Source organism: Oryctolagus cuniculus, chromosome 8, assembly GCF_051225735.1.
Source record: "Oryctolagus cuniculus isolate XC-2025 breed Fujian yellow rabbit chromosome 8, ASM5122573v1, whole genome shotgun sequence".
Classification (NCBI taxonomy): domain Eukaryota; kingdom Metazoa; phylum Chordata; class Mammalia; order Lagomorpha; family Leporidae; genus Oryctolagus; species Oryctolagus cuniculus.
In genome coordinates this window covers 70,446,974-70,452,752 of record NC_142874.1, presented here as the reverse complement: position 1 = coordinate 70,452,752, position 5,779 = coordinate 70,446,974, and positions in this window count along the sequence as shown.

Here is a 5,779-nt window from a genome sequence, read left to right as displayed (position 1 = left end):
TACTTAGATGTCACAATCTCAAGCTCACATTACTTATGAAGCATTTCTTGGATCTTCTTCCTAAGAGTTTTGATGAGCCTTTATGTAAATGAAACTTCTGAAGATCTACCTGGATTTCTCCTTAATGTCTCCTAAAGATCTTCCATCCATAGCTTTGCTTTCTCTTTCGTTCCTTTCATCGCTCTTCTTTTTTCCCCAGAACAGTCTCTTTGCTTCTTTCAATAAACATCTATGCCCCAGAGCGACATTGTCCTCATCTTGAAGAAGTGTGGAAGGGAGATGATATCTGTCAATCTCTGTTATAAAACGATACCCCATTTTTTGACAAATGTTAGCTCCCCTCATGTATTCCTCAGCCTTCTCTCACTGTTCTGTTTTAGATACCTTATACTTTAGTCATATTTGACTTTTTGTTATTATTTATTCACTAATCCATTCAATGAATATTTATGAATATTTAATCTGTGCCTGACACTATCATAAATTCCAAAGATATACCAAAATATAAAAAATATAAAAGCAAAAACCACAGAAAAAACAGACAGCCTTCATTTTCTCATGGACCTCTTTTTTTTTTCTTTTAAGATTTATTTATTTATTTGAGAGGCAGAGTTACAGGCAGAGAGACAGAGAGAAAGGTCCTCCATCCACTCCCCAAATGGCCATAATGGCCAGAGCTGGGCTGATACGAAGCCAGGAGCCTGGAGATTCTTCCTGGTCTCCCACATGGGTGCAGGGGCCCAAGCACTTGGGCTATTTTCCACTGCTTTCCCATGCCATCAGCAGGGAGCTGGATCATAAGTGGAGCAGCCAGAACTCGAACTGGCAACCATATTGAATGCCTGCGCCACAGGCAGAGGCTTAATCTACCATGCCACAGTGCCAGCTTTTCAAGGACTTTGTATTCTAGATTGGCACATTTTCTCAACTTTGAAGGTGCCTCCTTGTGTATATGCCCAATCCTAACTGATGCCTCCTCAAGTAGTACCTGCATGTCAAAACTGTGCTTAATCCATGAAGTGCCTTCTAAGTAGATTTGTTCAGAAAATTCATAAACCATAAGACTGAAGCATGAGTGAGAGCTATGTACCATTTGCTGAACTATTTAAAAGTTATTAATGTGGTTAAAAACTCTGATGGCTAGGTATTATCAAAATCTAAACATGTATAGGGCTATGGTGTACTTATGTTAGAAAATTAGCAAAATAAGTTGCAAAACTTCTGATTATTATGCATTTCTGGGTATTTCATGTTGATCAACTGACATTGTTTAGGTAATAATGTTAAACATGTCACAAACTATAATATAGCTATTGAAAAATTTTCTTTAGTTAGCAAAAGTTTTTCTTGTCTTAAATTTAACAAAATCACTAGTAAAGTAATAATCAAGCTTTTTATTTTCAATGTAATTGTTTTATGTTGGCAATGATGCCAATTTTTTTCCTTATTTATTTCAGAGATAGACAGAGAGAAAGACATGGAGCTCCTATCTGATGGCTCATTCCTTAAATGCCCACAACAGCTGGGAGAGGAACCCAAAGCCAGGAGTTAGGAACTCAACCCCATACTCCCATGTAGTAGGCAGAAACCCAATTATTTCAGCCATCATGTGGGGCTGCATTAGCAGAAAACTGGAGTTTGGAGCCAGAACCAGATATGAAACCCAGGTAGTCTGATATAGGTTGCAGGGGTTTGCAAGGCATTTTTAATTGCTAGGCTAACTACATCCCCAAGCAGCCTTTCAAGTTACTATTGTTAAACTTTTGTCTTTGCATTTCAGATTTGGAGAATTCTAGAAGCTATCAAAACTGGAATTTTTAATACTGTCCTTAATTCAGCATTTGATTCTAAATAATCAAAATATTACACATTGTATTTAATCATTCTAATAGGGAATTTTATGACAACTACCATCACTACAGAAAATATTATGAAGTATTTTAATTTCCTTTTATAAAGTGTTATCAATAATATAGGGTTTTTTTTTTTACTATGTGTTAAAGCAACATCACTACAGAAAATATTTTGAAGTATTTTTATTTCCTTTTATAAAGTGCTATCAATAATATAGTTTTTTTTTTACTATGTGTTAAAGCAACATCTAAATCCATATGGCAATGTGGATAATCAGTGTCATTGGCAATGCATATAATTTCTATATTTACAAGTACCAAATTTTAAGAAAAATTCAAGTATTTAAACAGTATTGCAAACTGTTCCTTAGCTTCCATGTGTATCTATTGCAAATATGCTAATTTATTAAGATATAAACATCTGTGAGAAAATTATGAACCTGGCAATAGTTTTCCCACATTCAGATCTTCTCACAGAGAAAATGAGTATTTTATGAAAAGACTTTATTTGTTCTTTTCAGCTACCACCTCTCTGCCCAGTGCAATAGAATTGGGACTTTAAAGTCTCAAATTTACTTTAAAAATATGAAATAACTGAATTAGCTAAAAGAAAAATGCAAGTAAATTTAATTCTTAGTCCTAGTTTTTGTGTTTTATTTCTTTAACTGGGAATAAATTCTATGTCCTTGTTATAGGTAATTAACACAGCCATCAGTAGACCATGCTCTGAGACTGTATGACCAAGAGAATAATAGTGACAGAAACCAAAATGGGAATGAATTGCAGTGTGAGTGGCAGAGGAGTGATAGAAAGCAGAGTGAGAATCAGTTCAGTTTAAGGTGAGTTAGGGAAATACTGGGGCAGGCATTTGGCACACGCAGTGCTTAAGATGTCTGCATCCCAGGGCCTGGTTTGAGTAGTAGCTCTATTCCCAATTTAAATTTCTTGCTAAGGTGTACCCTGGTAGATAGCAGATGATGCCTCCAGTACTTGTGTACCTGCTACCCATGTGGGAGACCTGAGTTGTGTTCTGGCCTTCTATCTTCAGTCTAGCCCAGCCCTGGTTGTTGAAGGCATCTGGGGAGTGGACCAGTGGGGTAGATCTCTGTCTCTTGGTCTCTGTCTCTGCTTTTCAAGTAGAATAATTTATTTGTAAGGCAGAGCAATGTAGAGAGAAGGAGAGGTTTGTGTGTGTGTGTGTGAGAGAGAAATATCTCCCATCCACTGGTTCATTCCCCATATGGCCACAATAGCCAGGACTGAGCCAGGCTGAAGTCAGGATCCAGGGACTCCAATCCAGTGGCAGGGACCCAAATACACCACATTAGCAGGACACTGAATTGGCAGCAGAGTAGCCATGGCTTCCATATGGGATGGTGGTGTGGGAAGCAGTGGCTTAAACATACTGCGCCACAAGGCCAGCCCCTGTACCACATTTTCTTTATCCATTCTTTAGAGGATGGACATTTAGCTTGTTCCCATTTCTTGGCCATGGTGAATAGTGCTGCAATAGACATGGCAGAGCAGGTGTCTCTTTGACAAGCTGATTCTGTTTTCCTTGGTACATATCCAGCAGTGGGATTGCTGGGTCATATGGCAGATCTGTTTTTAGTCTTTTAAGGAAACGCCATACTGTTTTCCCCCAAGACTGTCCTAAATTACATTTCCATCAGTGCTGTGCAAGGGCTCCTTTTTCTCCTCCTTCTCACCAGTATTTGTTACCTTTCGACTTCTTGTGAACAGGCAGCCTAACTGGAGTGAAGTGATATCTCCGTGTGATTTTGGCCTGATTTCCCTGATGGCTGCTGATGGAGAGCATTTGTGCATCTTCCTGTTGGCCGTTTTTTGTCTTCCTTTAAGATACGTTCGTTTAGAGCTACAGCCCATTCTAAAATTGCAATATTATTATTATTTTGCTATTGAGTTGTTTGAGCCCTTCCATATTCTGCTTATTAGCTCAATGTCAGATATACGATTTGAAAATATTTTCTCGAATTCTGTAGGTTATCTCTTCCCTCGGTTGATTGTTTCCTTCGCTGTGCAGAAGCTCTCTAGCTACATGACATCCCATTTGTCTATCGTTGCTTTTTATTTCCTGTGCTTCTGGGGTCTGAGCCAAAAAAATCCTTGCAAATTCAAATGTCCTGAAGCATTTCTCTCTCTCTCTTTTTTTTTCCTAGTAGTTTCAGGCTTACATTTAAGTCTTTGATCTATTTGGAATTTATTTTTGTACATGTTTGAATTATCTGTTCATTTTTAAAGTGTGTTCTTTCTATTATTATATTGGACTCTATTTCTCCCTTTAGGCCTATTGATATTTGCTTTATGTATTAGGTTGCTCCAATGTTGGGTGCATATATATTTACAATTATTGTATCCTCTTGCTAGTTTGAACTCACTGTTATTATATAATGACCTCCCTTCTCTCTTTTTACTGCTTTTGATTTAAAATCTATTTTATCTAATAGAAGTAAGGCTACTCCTGCAATCTTTTTCTTTTGGATTCCATTTTCATGGAATATCTTATTAATCCCCTCTTTCCCTTTCAGTCTGTGAATGTTCTTAGGGCTGAAGCGAGTTTCTTGTTATCAGTATATAGTTAGATTTTTTTAATGCGTTCAGTCACTTCATGTTTTTTACTTGGAGAGTTTGATCTGTTTACATTTAAGGTACTTATTGGTAGGAAAGGTTTTACTATTGGCATTTTGATACTTACTTCCTAGTTTTATTGTCAGTCCCCTCTTTCTCCCTCTCTTATCATCTTTCCTTCTAGTTAAGTGATTTTCATTAGTTGTGTGTTTGGATTCCTTGCTTTCATAAGTCTATTGTGGATGTCTTTTGTGATTACCACGCGGCTTACAAAAAAATCTTTTGGCTATTGAAAGCTATCATAAAAAGTAGTGATTTGACATTGATTGTAAAAATAGGAAAAAGAAGAAAAATATGAGATAAGAAATATTAGTAAGAAATTCTCTATTTGTACTCTATTTTGGATTTTTCATTTCCTAATTTACCTTCTCACAGATTGTCTGGCTTAATATTTTAACATAGTGGTTATTATTATTTCCCAATGTTTTTTTGTCTTCATATTAAAGATATGAATAGTTGAGGTGGGCAGTTTGACTTCTGGCTCAAGTTCTTGGCCCCAGCTTTCTGCTAAAGCAGACCTTGGGAGGCAGCAATGATGATCAGGTGGATGGATTCCTGCTATCCACGTGTGAGACCTGAGTTGAGTTCCTGGTTCCTGGCTCCTGTCTTCAGCTTCGGGGCTATTGTGAGAATTTGAGGAATAAATAGCAGATGGAAAATCCTCTCTCCCTCTCTTCTCTGTCTGTCTGACTTTCTGTATGCTTCTTCTCAGTGAAACAAAAAAATTTTTAAAATATGAATGATTTATAATATTAGATAATATTAATTTATCTGTATAATTACTATTACCAGTGAATTTTCTGCCTTCTGATGTTTTCTTCTTATTCATTAAGCATTTCTTTCTTTCAGCTTGATGATCTCCCTTTCCAATTTAAAAAAAAAAGTTTATGTGAAGGGCAGAGTTACAGAGAGTGAGGGAAACACTTACACAGAGAAACAAAGATTTTTTTTCCATTTAAAAAAATTTAAAAAGCAGCTGGCATTGTGGCATAGTGGGTAAAGCCACTGCCTATCGTACCAGCATCCCATGTGGTGCTAGTTCATGTCTTTGCTGTTTCACTTCTGATCCAATTCCCCACTAAAGACCTTGAAAAAGCAGCAGAAGATGGCCCAAGTGCTTGGACCCCTGCTACCCATATGGGAGACCTGAATGAAGCTCTAGACTCTTGGCTTCAGCCTGGCCCAGCCCTGGTCATTGCAGCCATCTGGGGAGTGAACCAGTGGATGGAAGATTGCTCTCCCGCTCTCTATCTCTCTGTCTGGCTGTAATTCTGACT